Source organism: Silene latifolia, chromosome 10 (assembly GCF_048544455.1).
Source record: "Silene latifolia isolate original U9 population chromosome 10, ASM4854445v1, whole genome shotgun sequence".
NCBI lineage: Eukaryota > Viridiplantae > Streptophyta > Magnoliopsida > Caryophyllales > Caryophyllaceae > Silene > Silene latifolia.
Window position 1 is genome coordinate 46343259 of NC_133535.1, and position 16978 is coordinate 46360236.

At 41.4% G+C, this 16978-nt stretch overlaps 1 non-coding gene across 1 annotated transcript; it reads left to right on the forward strand.

Moving 5' to 3' along the window:
* The first annotated feature begins 12487 nt into the window (after positions 1-12487).
* Positions 12488-12596, forward strand: LOC141609765 (small nucleolar RNA R71). Its single transcript, XR_012527677.1, has one exon. It is a non-coding gene; the product is annotated as a small nucleolar RNA R71 (small nucleolar RNA).
* Positions 12597-16978: the final 4382 nt, after the last annotated feature.

Below are 16978 nucleotides of genomic sequence, written 5' to 3' on the forward strand. Positions count from 1 at the left end.
TAATGAGGAATGTATTATAACTAAATTAAGACTAATTTGAGAGAGTATTAAGAGATGCTAAGATTGGATTAAGAATTGATTTAGGATTGATGCTAATCTAGGTAGTACAAAGGGGTATTTATACTAAAAATTAGGTACAAGGATTAGGGTTACTAAGGGCTTAAATGACTATTAAGACCCTAAGAAAACTTGAGAAAATGCTACTCCCGAGGGAATGCGCGGATCCTCCTTACTAGTCCTACCACGATCCGCTCGTCCCGTGCTGTGGCACGGGCTGTTCTGCCTTGTGATCCGCTCGGATCCTGGAGGAGACGCTCGGATCATTGCTGCACAGTCCGCTCGCCCTGGGATCAAGCCACTAGTATCCTTACAGTGTGGCACACTCAGATCGTTCTCGGGATGCTCGGATCCTTGGGCAGAGTGCTTCTCTTCTTTAGCTCCTTAACAATCCACAAGGATCATGTTGGGCATGCAAGGATCCTTTCATCATTGCCCATTTCACTTTATTATCTACTTAGGCCTCTAGTGTCGGTCTTCTCTTTGATGCTTGGTCATTAGATGCGATCCATTTAGCTCCATTTTGCCTTATAAATGCAAGGTTCACAATCCTTTCCTACCGAGGAGACAAAACCTCAAAGAATATGAAAAATGGGAAACTAAAGATAGTAAATGACCCAAATAAGTGCTATAAAGCATAGGAACGAGGTCAATTCGGGGACTAAATGTGCTCAAATATGAGTCACATCAAAGAGGTGAAATCAAACCATGCTCGTAGTTCGAATTTTTTGCTAATTTTGTTTGGGTGTTGTGGTTGTATCCTTCATGTGTAAGAAAGGACTGCATACGTATCCACCTAAAGAGGTGAAATCAAACCATGCTTTCAGTTCAGGTGTTTTGTTTTGAGTGCAAATGGATGTTGCCTTTAACATATCAAAGGTTGTTTGAAACATGTCAAGGTGCCATAACTTAGACTCGATAAAACATGCAATTTCAAATCAGAACGCTTTGAGGAATTGACTTGAAAGGGAGATCGTGGTCACTAGTTGTGAAACCAGGGTAAGGTTTATGGTTACTAGGGTTCAAGGGTAGTATTTCTTGAGTTGGTCTAGGTTGGTCGGGTTTGTGAAATCCTCCCTGTCTAGGTCACTCAGTCTCACTGCGCCCCCCGAAAGTATTTTCTTAACCAGATATGGCCCGACCCAATTGGGTTTGAATTTCCCCCTTGGATCGACGGGTAATGGTTCTCTAACCGACTTGAGGACCAAGTCGCCTTCTTTGATGTTTCTGGGTTTGACGTTTTTGTTAAATACCCGTTGTATACGTCATTGGTATAGCTGGACATTGTGCAAGGCGTTGAGTCGGCGCTCGTCAAGGAGTGTGAGTTGTTCGAACCTTCGACGGGTCCATTCATCCTCAGGAACTTGACTTTCTTGTAGAATACGTAGAGTTGGGACCTCCAATTCTACTGGTTGTACTGTATTAATACCGTATGCTAGGTAGAAAGGTGTTGCTCTTGTTGGAGTTCGAATAGAGGTTCGGTATCCCCAGAGTGCGAATGGGAGTTTACTCGGCCAATCACGGTAATTGTTTTGCATCTTTTTGATGATGGTGATAAGAGTTTTTTTTGCTGCCTCTACCGCTCCGTTGGTTTGGGGACGATAGGGGGACGATCGATGCCATTTGATTTTGTACTTGTCCAGCAAGGTCTGTGTTTCTGCTCGGATGTGGGAGCCTTGGTTGCTGATGATTTCATGGGGTACCCCATGTCTGCAGATGATGTTGTCCTGGATGAACTTGGCCACTTGTTTGGTGGTCGAGATTCCATAAAACTGTGCTTCCACACATTTGGTGAAGTAGTCAATTGCGACGAGGACAAAGCAATGCCCTTTGGTGCCTATCAGGTTGACTTTTCCGAAGATGTCGATGCCCCAGGTCGAGAAAGGCCAGGGTGATGTCATGGTGTATAAAAGAGATGGTGGTATGTGTTGTATGTTGGCGAAAATATGGCAATTATGGCAATGTTTGACGTAGTTTCTGCAATCGGCTTCTATGGTGGTCCAGTAGTAGCCTAACCGCATGATTTTTCGGGCTAGCATCATTGCGCTCATGTGTAGGCCGCATTCTCCGTCATGGACCTCTCCCATAACGTTTTTGGCTTTGTGGTGATCAATGCAAAGGAGAAGGATCCCATGGGGTGTTCTTTTGTATAATTGTTTTTGGTTTATCAGGAATTGTGGTTACGGGTAAACATATGGCTCTTTGTCCTCTTGTATCAGTGTTGGGAGGGAATTCGTTTTTGGTTTATTTGTTGAGGATGGCTTGGTACCAAGGTTCGACATGGTTTTCCTCGTCGTTATTGATGGCATAGATGTGAACTGGCTCACTCCTTCTCTCGAAACATAAGGGCATTGATGTCATGTCGTCGGGTATGTTGACGAACGCGACAAGTTTTGCTAGGGCATCAGAAATTTGGTTTTCCTCCCGTGGCAAGTGGAAGTAGTCGATTTGGTCGAAGAATTCGGCCTTGATACCGTCGTTTTGTATCAAAATTAAATTTATAAATCCGAACTAAAACTATAGCTAGTGATAGTAAGAGTCGAACCACAGAGAGACAAGATCAATTCTATTTGCTATTTTTAATCTATTGAAGTAACAATTAAATGGGGGTTTTGAATTTGTTTGATTCTAGAGGCTAATTGGCAAAATAAGAAATTTTTCAAATAGGATAAAAGGGAGATCAGTAACATCGGTTCACCATGGCTAAGGTCGGGTCAAAAAGGTAGCAGAGGTCCTGTAATACGGTCTCAGGAAATATGAGCAAGCCTTTCGATCAATGCTCAAATTTAACCTTACGGTCTTCTAATTCCCTAGAATTTCTCAAAGCTTTCGCTCAAAGGAAATTCCAAAACTAATGAAAACCTAACCTACTAATCTTTCAATCTAGTAAGACGGGTTTATCAAAAGGAAATAAGATCGATACGGAAGAAATCATACTAATAAAATCGACCCTAATTTACGCCATGGCTCACCTCGTTCCCAATCAAGATAATTAGTTATGCATGATTAAAACTATAACAATTGCAAAATTGAAGACAAAGAATAAAATTGACATGATTGAAATTGAATTTAAGACAAAGGATTAAAACTGAATTGCTTGAATATAAATTGATAACAACAAGAATTAAATTGGCAAGAAATAAGAAAAGAAGGAAATTTAATTAAAGCTTACTAAAGAATTGATGAACAAAGCAATTGAATTGAAATCCGTAGTCTCCACTTTCTTGTCTCCAAAACTAGATCTAAAAACTTCAGTTGTTGAATAATAAAAAGCATAACCTAAATTATTGTTGCCTTCTACTGATAAACGTTCTCCCCAAAAGTTAATTACATGTGGGCTTTCAAAAATCTAACGCATAAAGTAAATCACAGGTTTGCGGCCTGGTCGATCGACTAAGTAGCACGGTCGATCGACCAGCCAGTACAGTGCTGCCTCTTCTGCTGAACTTCCACGGTTGATCGACTGGAGATGTTGGTCGATCGACCAACTACGCTGTGCAGTAACTTCCTTTTCTCTTCAAATCAGCCTCTTCACTTCATGCACGCATCCCAAGGTGAGCAAGTTCGAACTCCCATCTTCCAAGTTTCCATAAAGTTGCTTCCGGAGGACGATTTAAGCTTGATTTAGCTTACTTCCACTCATTCCTACAATAAATCATAGAAATTCCAAAGTAAACCGTTTCGGGAGAAATAGTAGCTTTAAGCTAACAAATACGCATAGAAATACGTGCCAAAACTGCATAAAGTGTATAGAATATGCACGTATCAAATCTCCCCAAACCAAACCTTGCTTGTCCCCAAGCAAGCACTATGACCTGACTAAAAACCTCTAGTGGAACGGATTTCATGCTCAGAGCTAATACAAACCATCATACCCAACCAATTTAATGCAACTATTAACATACAAGTATCTTGTCAAATGCAAACGAGTTGAACATGTTAAAGAATTTGCCAAACCTTTGACCTTGCAAGACTCGTATATATCGGACTCTCACGGGTCGCTCATTCGCTCATTTAAGTACAAGGTAAGATATATTGTGCAAGACAGAAGAGTGATAAAAATAAGACTCTCACCTATCTACGACCCATAAGAACATGCCTGCAATCTAACATGAATAAAGTCTCTACAACCGTGCATATGCATTCCAACCATTTAATGACCATGACACATGCCGAGGCGATTTGGGATTGTGAGGCTAGAGGTAAAAAGAGGCTAAAATGAATTTGGGAAAGAGGGGTTAAGCCGAGCTAATAACCACTAAACCAAATTATAAGGAAACCCACTTCTTACTTCCACTTACCAAAAATAACAATTCCCCAAAATAATATGAATAGCACATGGGAATTAAGAAATCACCATCCGAAAATCAATTTAAACATGTGATCTCTCTCTCTCTCTCTCTCTCTCTTTTTTTTCTTCATTTTCTTTCTTTTCTTTTTTGAATTCCTTTTGTTTTCTTTTTTTTTTTTCAATTTCTGGACTGGCAGTCGATCGACCAACAACATCAGTCGATCGACCACCCCTACTGGCCAGTGATCTCTGCCCAGTTCAGTCTCCTCTTTTTTTTTTTTTGATTTTTCGGAGTGTTTTTTTGATTTTTCTATTTCTTTCCTTCCCACTATTTCACCTCCAACTTCACATGAGGAACAAAATAACCAAAAGACATTCAAGCAATTCCCAAAACACTAACATTACTAGCTCGGATAAGGTAGGCTAAATATAGTATGTAGCTAAATGGGACAAAATAAGCTATTTGGCTATGTGAGGTTTATGGGTAAAATGAGAAAGAGGAACCTCTACCACATGTGTCAACAAACCACGGACCCGAATGCATATAGGTATCAAGTAGACTAGACTCATGCTTATGCAAATTGATGTGACATGCCTTATAAGGAGAAACTACTCTCATTCCTACATGAAATCGGTCATGAATGTCACCGATTTATTAAGCTCTATCCTTAGAAATTTAAGTAGCTTGCCAATATTGAGTCAAGTCTATTCGTTTAGCAAAATTCCAACAAAAACTCGTAGACTATGCAAGTGACATACTTGGAAATGTTCAAAGTGCAAGGAAAGGGCAATGGGACAGTATGTAATGCAAACTCATCATTGAAATCCTTCTGTTCCGACTCGACCTAAAATGCGAAAGTAAACGTGATTTTTTGAATTTTTGGTGGTTTTTCAATTTTTTGTTTCTTTTTTGTTTTTTTTTTGAATTGATAACAAATGCAAGCTGAAATGCAATAAACGTGTGACTGAAATGCAATAAAAAACAAATGCAAATGCAATAGACATATGCATATACCCTCCCCAAACCAAAACGCACAATGCCCTCATTGTGCTCAGCAGCAAATCACCAGCATCAACAGCAATAATGGGAAGAATATAAGCAACAACAAAATAAAAAGAAACTAACAAAAAAAAGATCGGAAACTCACAAAAGAAGACCTCCCCAAACCAGCCAAAAAAGGGGGAGGTCAGAATGCGTCTAATCTCCACCATCATACTCGCTACCCTCATCCTCCTCGGATTCCGAGTCATCCTCCTCTTCCGCCTCAGCAGCAGCGGTAGTAGTCGTAGGAGTAGATCTCGTAGCAGGCGGAGGATATCCGCCCACCGGGGGAACAAAGAAGGACGGGTGAGTCCAGGGACCTCGTGGGAGCATCCCTGTCCGCGCGTACTCCTCGTAAACTGGGTACATAGCTAGAGCCATGTCTATCCGGTGCTGATCAAAACTCTTGCACAAGTCACCCAACACACGTGAAACCGCCCTTTGGTCCATGACCGCAGGGATAACAATAGGTGTAGGGGGACGAAAAGTAGCCGGAAAATCCTTGGGAGCAGGAGTGGAGGAGGAGGGGGCCTGTGAAGAGGAGGCACGAGCTCGCCTCGAGGTACTAGCAGTAGTGGTGCCCGCCCTAATAGGGAGCCTGTAGCTAGGCAAGGGCGGGTGAGTCGCCCCCAAGACAGTGGTAAGGGGCAAGATGGGAGGGAGGCCAAGGACAGGGATGAAGTCGCAAATGGAAGAATCAATCTTCCACCGACCCCGTGTATCAACCCACTTCACAGACCTGGCGTAGTCAAGGTCCATGAAGCGTGCGTCAGGGTCAAGAGGGGCCTCTTCTCGAGGGAAGATAAGAACCAGACGGTTGGCGATACGAGTCACCAACCCACCACAAAAAATAGTGGCCAAAGATGTACCCTCACTTATAGTGTTAAAGTGAGAGGCAGTCAAATAAGCTATGTTATAAATACGGGCTACCCGACTTTCAATGTTTAGATAGCCCGCCAAGATAGACAATTCAATGGTATTAACATTATTTGACTCCTTGTGGCCGAAAATGGTATTACCCATCAGCCGGAAAAAATAACGAAAAGGGGGTAAGTGGACGGAAGTGCCCGTCCTCTTAGGGCCGTTCCAGTCAGAGATACACGACCACATTACCCTGTGCACATCAGAAGGTTCCGAGGTGTTACCCTCGAAACAGAGACCCAAATAACCAACAAATTCGGCCAATGTCAAGGAGTAGGTGACATTAAACAGCCAAAAAAAAAAATGCAAGAGCTACTCCTATTAGCTTCAAAAGAAGCCTGGTCAAAAGCAAAAGACGAGAAAAACTCAAGGGTAAGAGTGTAGTAGGTGAACTCAGCCATGTCCACCAGTCCCGACATCCCTGTCCCATTTAGCAGAGACACGGCAGATTCAAGACACCCTAGTTTCTCTAAAGTTGGCTTATGAATAAAACGGGTTGCCTGAACTTTTATTTTTTCGACCAAGGTAATGAATTTAGCTCGCTGAGTAGAGGTAGAGAAAGTAACATGCGGATAGTCAGGTAGACTATTCGTAGTTGCCTCGATCATTAACGGCGGACCCCGCGGCCGTTTAGCTGCTCCTTGACTGGACTGCCCACTGAACATCGTCTGCTTCCCTTTTGTCATTGTTCCTTCCTACAAAATTAACAAATCAACAACTAGCTTCCCATAATTTGAACAATGAAAATTTATAAACCCTAAACAAAATCAGAAATTGAATACGAAATTAGGGTTTCGAAAATTTGGTGGAAACGGATTTAAGCATCTCCTAGTTGCTAAGATGGCTTGAAAATCAAGGGAATATGATAGCAAAGACAATTAAAGCACAAATTCGAAAAGAAATTAGCCCTAAATCGATTTTCCCCAAATCGATTTTTTCGATATATGGTGACATTGCTCGAAATTTAGGCCTAGAAATTCAGCGAGAATCGAATTAAAAGGATTAAAAGAGGATTAGAGACATACCTTTGATGAGAACTTGGAGATTTGAGCAAGAAAAATCGAGATTAAAGGGGGATTGGAATCGCAAATCGCAAAAGGGGAAGAACTTAGGGTTTTTCTTATTTTTTTTTGATTGAAAGAGTATGAATGAATGAATGAGATAAGAATTAGAACTTCCCTATTAACTTGCCCTCTGATGTCGCATGGTGGTTGATTGACTATCTTACCCAGTCGATCGACCAATGTCCCCATGAAACAGCTTCTGCCTTTTTCTCTTTAGTCGATCGACCGATGAACATGGTCGATCGACTGCATATGCTGGCAATTAATCTCAAATACGTCAATAACTTATTTTTCCACTTCAATTTCCCGTCTTTCTCTCATAAACATTCTGTAAATCACCCTACGCACTTTGCATAGAATAATCACCTGCAAAATTATCAAAGGCGCACGTCTATCCATAAAAGTAATTGCTAATTAAAATGAAATAACTAAAGCTCCTAATGCAAATAAAATGAAATAAAACTGTAAAGTTCCTAATTACAAAAAATTACAAGCCGGGTTGCCTCCCGGTTAGCGCTGGTTTAAGAGGTCCCGCACGACCTTTTTACCTCAGTTTGCATCATCCGATAACGGGTCGAAGTACAATACCTCGACTTTCCCAACAAATTCATCCGTTCCGTGATAATGCTTCACATATTGGCCATTAACTTTGAACCTTTCTCCAGCAGAGGTCTCCAGTTCAACTGATCCGAACTTAGTAACTGCTGTGACCGTATAAGGGCCACTCCACCTGGATTTCAGCTTACGCTCCAACTCAACAGGTAAATGACATGTCTTACCATAAATTAATCGGAATGGTGACATCCCAATCGGCGTTTTAAATGCGGTCCTATATGCCCATAAGACATCATCAAACTTAAGACTCCAATCTTTCCGCGATTTAGAAACAACTTTAGCTAAAACTTCTTTCAATTCTCAGTTAGAAATCTCAACCTGACCACTAGTTTGGGGATGATACCCCAAACCTCTACGATGTTGGACACCGAATTTAGTCAATAAAGCACTAAGTTGTTTCTCTTTAAAATGCATTCCACCATCGCTAATGACAACCCTAGGGACACCAAAAGGAGGGAAAATAATATTTTTAAATAGCTTAATCACGGCTTTTGCATCGCAACGGGGAGTAGCGATAGCTTCTACCCATTTGGACACATATTCTACAGCTACGAGGATATATTTATTACCTTGACTGCTCGGAAAAGGTCCTTGATAATCAATGCCCTAGACATCAAAAATCTCAACCTCTAGAATGCCTACCTGTGGAATCTCATATCTCCTTGAAATATTCCCCGATCTTTGACAAGCATCGCACTCAGCAACAAAATTGCGACTATCTGCATGCAAAGTTGGCCAATAGAAACCAGATTGGAGTACCTTAGCCACGTCGGTCGGACGGACCATGGTGACCACCATAGGCAGAAGAGTGGCAAGCTTCTAGGATATCCTTCACCTCCCATTGAGGCACACATCTCCGGATAAGACCTTCTGCGCATTCCTTGAAAACATAAGGATCATCCCAAAAGTATTGTCTAGCATCATAAGCGAACCGCTTCTTCTGCTGCCATGAAAGCTCGGGTGGTATCTTACCCGTCACAAAGAAAAATTAGCGTAATCAAGAAACCACGGAGGTGGATAAGACCCCGAATTAGTAATAGCTAACGAGACTCTCATCGGAAAAGAATCATTAATGGGTAACGAATCCTCCCTTTACTGTCGATTGCGGCATTTGAGATATAAATGGTCACCACCACATTCTCTGCACCTTTCTTATCTTTGATCTCCAAATCAAACTCCTGCAAAAGGAGTATCCACCTCAAAAGCCTCGGCTTTGCATCCTTCTTAAGAAAGAGAGTCTTCAAATACTGCATGGTCGGTATAAACAACAACCTTAGAACCTAACAAATAAGACCGAAATTTATCTAAGGCAAAAACTACAGCTAGAAACTCCTTCTCAGTGGTGTAACAATTGACTTGAGCCTCATCCAGAGTTCGGCTCGCAAAATATATGGCATTCAAAACTTTATTTTTCCGCTGTCCCAAACCTGCACCAATCGCATAATCGCTGGCATCACACATAATCTCGAATGGGAGGTCCCAATTAGGCGGCTGAATGATTAGCGCAGAAACTAGAGCCTCCTTTAACCTGTTAAAAGCTAAAAGGCACTCATCGAAGAAACTCAAAGACAAAGATCCTTAAGGAGCAATTGTGTAAGTGGTTTAGCAATTTTTGAAAAATCCTTAATGAAACGCCAATAGAAACCAGCGTGACCAAGGAAACTCCTCACTCCTTTAACATTCACGGGAGGAGGCAATTGCTCAATCACCTGCACTTTTGCCTTGTCAAAATGTATACCCTTATCAGAAATCAGATGCCCTAACACAACTCCCTCATTGACCATGAACTGACATTTTTCCCAGTTTAAAACAAGATTAACATCAATACAACACTGCATGACTTTATCAAGATTAGCTAAACAACGATCAAAGTCATTACCATAAACCGAGAAATCATCCATAAATACCTCCATAATGTTCTCTATATAATCGAAAAAATCCCCATCATGCACCTCGAAAGGTAGTCAAGGGCGTTACACAATCTGAAAGGCATTCTGCGGTATGCAAAAACACCCCGTGGACAGGTAAAAGTGGTCTTACTCGATCATCCGGATGAATAGGGATCTGAAAGAACCACAATATCCGTTTAGAAAACAAAAAATTTGTTAGAAGTAAGTCTTTCTTCAGTCATTTGGTCAACAAAAGGGAGGGGGAAGTGGTCTTTCTTGGTGGCGGCATTCAACTGTCTATAATCAATGCACATCCGCCACCCTGTCACAACTCGCATTGGTATTAATTCATTTTTCTCATTTTTAACCACGGTAGTCCCTCCTTTCTTCGAACTACCTGAATCAAGGGCTAACCCACTTGGAGTTGCCAACTGTATAAATAATACCCGCATCGAGTAGTTTCATCACCTCGGCCATAACAACGTCCCGCATCTTCGGGTTCAACTTGCGTTGACACTGCCTCGTAAGGCTTGTGGCCTTCCTCCAATCGTATCCCGTGCATACAAATATCGGGTCTGATGCCCTTAATATCATCCAAAGAATAACCTAAAGCTTTCTGTTTTCTTAAGCACACACATCAAAGCATAAAGCTGGTCATCATTAAGCTTAGCACTAACAATAGCTGGTCTTGCTCCGTATCATCTAGAAAGACATACTTAAGATTAGGAGGAAGTGGCTTACGCTCTGCACCTTTACCTCTACAAAGATAGGCGAAATCGGCTTCAATGGTATAGCAAGTGTTTACCAAATTTTTGTTGGCCAGGCTTATGAGCATCTCATCTTCTTCCTCTGTGAGCTCGTAGCTTTCCATTGAGGCTACCAAAACATCTAGCTCCTCGATTCACCGTCAGTATTATCTCACACACTCATCTAAACGGGTTAGATTAGCTAGGGGATCCTTGGCTAAGGATTTCCTCCGATTACAATTAACAACCCCACAACAATATCAACGGAATAACACGTATCATCATCGCGAGTTCGATCGCCTTACGAGCAAGATTGAACTCAATGGTGTCATCCCCTACCTCTAAGGTTATGATTCCGCGTTTAACATCTATTACAGCCCCAGCTGTATGTAAAAATGGTCTACCTAAAATAGTAGGTATCTGACTGTCCTCTGCAATGTCCAAAACAATGAAATCGACAGGAATAAAAAACTTACCCACTCGAACGAGTACATCCTCTAAGACTCCTAAAGGTCTCTGAGTCGATCTATTTGCCATCTGAAGGGTAATATCGGTCACCTTAAGTCTACCAATATTTAGCTTTTCGCAAAAACGTAATATGGCATGACACCGACACGGCCCCTAAATCACAAAGGGCCTTTCCAATTTCGTGGTTACCTATAGTACAAGGAATTGAAAAGCTACCCGGGTCCTTTAATTTAGGTGGTATGTTAATATGCGAAAGAGCATTACATTCTTCCACAAAAGCAACAGAACCATCATCATGAAAATTTCTCTTACGATTCAAAATGTCTTTCATAAATTTAGCGTAAGAGGGTACCTGGGTAATTAGATCAGTGAAAGGAATGGTTACCTCAAGATTCTTGACCATCTCCAAAACTTACCAAACTTGCGCTCCGACTTAGTATTCTTTAAACGCTCCGGATACGGATCGCAACACCGGCCGTAGGATCAACAACCTTCGGCTTCCGTAAATTTAAAACCTCCGTCAAATCATCAATAATTATAGAATCATGCAAATTAATTGACGGATTTGCGTTTCGCGATCGAGACCCAGTCGATCGACCATTGGGCTCGGTCGATCGACCACATGCGCTGTGGTTCGAACATTTACGCCGCCGTAAACTCCTTCGTCAGGAACTTCGGTCGATCGACTGATCAGGTTGGTCGATCGACCACATGCGCTGGGTTCAATTAGTTTCTGGTCAGAAACATTTTCATCAGAGATTCCGGTCGATCGACTGCTGTTGTTGGTCGATCGACCGCTGGTACTGGCAGTAAAGCTCGTTTTCGCACCAGAATTTAAATTTGTCTTTTCATCATTTCCCGAGTCTTCTCTTGGCTTATCGGGACCATCATAAGAAAGGCCACTTCAGAGATTAATGGCATTAATGGTTTCAATTGGCCCCTCACATTTGCTTGAAGAATTGGCTACTTGGTTAGCCGCTAAATTCTCTAACTGCTTCACTAAATTCCTTGCAGATTCAATCCCAGCTTCTTCTATTTTCGTGACTTGAACCAAAAGAGCTCGGACTATTTCTCTCAATTCCGCGGTCTCATCTGAGTTATGAACAGGAATTTCAATTTCTCTCTCGGAAACCTTAGAAGTCTCGAGCTTTTCGAGCCGGGCTGTAATAGAAGCTATGAGTGTCGCAACGACACTCATTTCATCACTTTGCTTTCGCGAGTTTCCACGCGAACTCCCAAACTCAGCTCTATGGACTGCCATCTCCTCAATAGTGTTCCAACCTTTATTCTGACCAGTATTATTTTGGGACCTACCATTCGCAGCTGCATCCAGGATAACCTTGTAGTCATCATATAAAGAATTGTAGAATAAGTTGCAAAGGTACCAATACTGGAAACCGTGGTGAGGGACAGACCAAACCAAACTCTTGAAACGTCCCCATGCTTCACAAAATTCCTCATCAGGTCCTTGCTGGAAATTTGCAATTTTGCTTCTCAAGGCATCAGTCTTTGCGAGTGGGAAGTATTTTTTGTAGAAAGCTAATGCTTGAGATGTCCAATCCGTGACTCCAGCTGCTACCCTATCAAGGTAGCGGTACCAATCTCGCGCAGAATCCTTCAAGGAGTATAAGAACATCATCCCCTTTACTTCATCTTGGGTCACCCCTGCCGGTACAGGTATGAAACAGCAGTAGTCTGTGAAAATTTCCATATGCTTCAAAGGATCCTCGTCCGGTAGACCAGCAAACTGATTTCGCTCCACTAAATCGATATAGGAGGAACGGAATTCGAAATGACCATGAGTGGGGGTGGGTAAATCGTATCTCTTTGGAACATGCTGCACTTGTGGCTGAAGATTATCATATATTGTAGTCATGAGCGCGAAACGGAGAGTACTCAAGCCTTCCTCTCAAAAATCTTTCCTCTAACTGTGCAAAAGCAAAACTAGAAGCAAGAGTAAGCAACGGCCTCAAGGAACCAAAGTTCCTTGAGACAAGAAAAATAAACTAAAAATAAAGCAAACAGAATTACACCGTCTCCCCGGCAACGACGCCAAAATTTGATACCGTCGTTTTGTATCAAAATTAAATTTATAAATCCGAACTAAAACTATAGCTAGTGATAGTAAGGGTCGAACCACATAGAGACAAGATCAATTCTATTTGCTATTTTTAATCTATTGAAGTAACAATTAAATGGGGGTTTTGAATTTGTTTGATTCTAGAGGCTAATTGGCAAAATAAGAAATTTCTCAAATAGGATAAAAGGGAGATCAGTAACTTCGGTTCACCATGGCTAAGGTCGGGTCAAAAAGGTAGCAGAGGTCCTGTAATACGGTCTCAGGAAATATGAGCAAGCCTTTTGATCAATGCTCAAATTTAACCTTACGGTCTTCTAATTCCCTAGAATTTCTCAAAGCTTTCACTCAAAGGAAATTCCAAAACTAATGAAAACCTAACCTACTAATCTTTCAATCTAGTAAGACGGGTTTATCAAAAGGAAATAAGATCGATACGGAAGAAATCATACTAATAAAATCGACTCTAATTTACGCCATGGCTCACCTCGTTTCCAATCAAGATAATTAGCTATGCATGATTAAAACTATAACAATTGCAAAATTGAAGACAAAGAATAAAATTGACATGATTGAAATTGAATTTAAGACAAAGGATTAAAACTGAATTGCTTGAATATAAATTGATAACAACAAGAATTAAATTGGCAAGAAATAAGAAAAGAAGGAAATTTAATTAAAGCTTACTAAAGAATTGATGAACAAAGCAATTGAGTTGAAATCCGTAGTCTCCACTTTCTTGTCTCCAAAACTAGATCTAAAAACTTCAGTTGTTGAATAATAAAAAGCATAACCTAAATTATTGTTGCCTTCTACTGATAAACGTTCTCCCCAAAAGTTAATTACAAGTGGGCTTTCAAAAGTCTAATGCATAAAGTAAATCACAGGTTCGCGGCCTGGTCGATCGACTAAGAAGCACGGTCGATCGACCAGCCAGTACAATGCTGCCTCTTCTGCTGAACTTCCACGGTCGATCGACTGGAGATGTTAGTCGATCGACCAACTATGTTGTGCAGTAACTTCCATTTCTCTTCCAATCAGCCTCTTCACTTCATGCACGCATCCCAAGGTGAGCAAGTTCGAAATCCCATCTTCCAAGTTTCCATAAAGTTGTTTCCGGAGGATGATTTAAGCTTGATTTAGCTTACTTCCACTCATTCCTACAATAAATCATAGAAATTCCAAAGTAAACCGTTTCGGGAGAAATAGTAGCTTTAAGCTAACAAATACGCATAGAAATACGTGCCAAAACTACAAATAAAGTGTATAGAATATGCACGTATCAGGCCTCTTGATTGATTTTTGCTTGGTAGGGTGCTAAGCCGTCGCTTCGGATTTTCCATGATCCGGACACCTGATTGATGATGAGTGAGGAATCACCGTGGACCCTCAATCTCTTGATGCCAAGTGTTATGGCTGCTTATAGGCCGATGAGGCATGCTTCGTATTCGGCGACATTGTTGGTGACGACGAAGTCGAGCTTGATTGAGATCAGAACATATTCCCTTTCTGGTGATATTAGAAAAACTCATTCCCCGAAGCTTCTTAGGTTTGACGCACCGTCGAAGTATAGGTCCTATGTGTCAGTATCAGCACAGAGGATGTCTTCATCAGGTGGTGACCATGTGTCGGTCGTTGGATCTTCGTTGACGGGATTTTCTATTAGAAAATCGGCGACTGCCCTTCCTTTGATAACCTTAAGGGGTACGAATTTGAGGTCAAATTCGGATAGCATGAGTGTCCACCTAGACAGCCTTCCATTTAGTACGGGCTTTTCGAAGATGTATTTAACCAGATCCATCTTGGAGTAGATGCGAACCGTGTAGCTGAGCATGTAATGTCGCAGCTTCTTTGTTGACCAAACCAGGGCAAGGCATGGCTTTTCTAGCTGGGTGTATCTCGTTTCGCATTGGATGAACTTTTTGCTGATGTAGTAGATGGCTCGTTCCTCGCCGTCGACTGTTTGTGCTAGCATTGCTCCCATGGCTGTGTCGGTGACAGTCAGGTATAGGGATAAGGGAATTCCCTGCTGAGATGGCATGGGGACATAAGGCTTGGATAAGATTTCCTTTATCCTGTCGAAGGCTTTTTGACAATCGTCGTCCCAATCGGTGTGATCGAAGGCGCGGAGCTTCTTGAAGATTGGTTCACAAATCATAGTGAGCTTGGCTATGAAGCGGCTGATGTATTGGACTTGACCAAGAAATCTCCGAATCTCCTTCTCGTTCTTAGGCCTAGGAATTTGTTGGAGAGCTTTGATTTTGGCAGGATCAATTTCGATGCCCCTTTTACTGACGACGTGTCCCAAAGGTTTTCCGGAGCTGACCCCGAATGCACATTTCAGAGGATTTAGTCTCATGTTGTATTTTCGAAGGCGAGCGAAGAATTTCTGAAGGGCGCTGATGTGACAGTCCCACTCTTTTGATTTGACGATCATGTCATCGACATATACCTCAACTTCCTTATACATCATGTCGCGTGGGAGAGTGGTGGCAGTTCTTTGGTAGGTTGCTCCGGAATTGATTAGACCGAAGGGCATGACAGTGTAGCAATATGTACCCCATTGTGTAGTGAATGCAGTCTTGTGCATGTCTTCCTCAGCCATTTTGATCTTGTTGTACCCAACATACCCGTCCATGAATGATAAAAGGGCGTGCTCGGCGGTGTTGTCCACCAGGATGTCAACATGTGGCAGAGGGAAGTCTTCTTTTGGACTTGCTTTGTTTAGGTCCCTTAAGTAAACGCAAACCCGAATTCTCCCGCCTTTATTGGGTACTTGGGCTATGTAACACCCCCATTTAATCAGGAGCCTTTAGCTAGACATTCCCAACTAAATAGGACTGTTACCATCTCGGTTTCCCGAGGTAGTGAATAACAAAGTCTAACTCACCAAAGTACTTTATGATTAAAATTTTAATGATTACATATGTATTACAATTTAATCAACTAAAACTTAATATAAAACTTGATACAACTCGCAGCGGAATAAATAAGTGATTAAATTAATCTAAGTGATCTAGACAGCAACTATGGTCCAAGTCAAGCTCACGTCCCAAATGCTCCCAAGTCAGCTAATCTTTAGTACCTGTCAAATCTGCTCCCCATTATGGTTCATCACAGGTGTTCACGAATACACTGTCAACCACGAGGTTGAGTAGAATAACTAACAACAGTAAATAACAATGACAATATAACTCCGCAATATATGGCTTATTAGCACACTTCAGCCGAGCTCTAATCGTTACACTAATCATCCCGCTAATCCCTGGCCGGGGCAACCTAAACCCGATGGTGAGTAACCACTCACTACATTACCACAAGGTAATGTATGCCTCAACTCATAGTTGAGTAATATCCACCAGATGGCCTGCAGACCAATCTGGGGCCTGCCTCGAGTAAACACGATAAATATCGTCTGCCAGAATAAATCTGTTCAACCACTCCACATTACTATAAGTAATGTCTGCCAGAATAAATCTGTTAATATTACAACAATACTCCACCACAATATAACCAACATACTTCAGCCAACACACTCATGTGAAATACAACAATAACACAACCAGTTGAGTAGTTATCCTACCTCGTAGCAATATAACCCAATAGCAAATCCGAGCAATCAATCAAAAGTATTCCACCTCGAAACCGTCACCTAAAACAAATGATGATTTATTCCATATTAACTATTTATACTTTATTTATAATTCAATATTAATTATCAGTATTAATCATTATATTTTATTCATAACTTATTATTATTATTATTATTATTATTAATTATTACGATATACGAAAACCCGGGTCAACT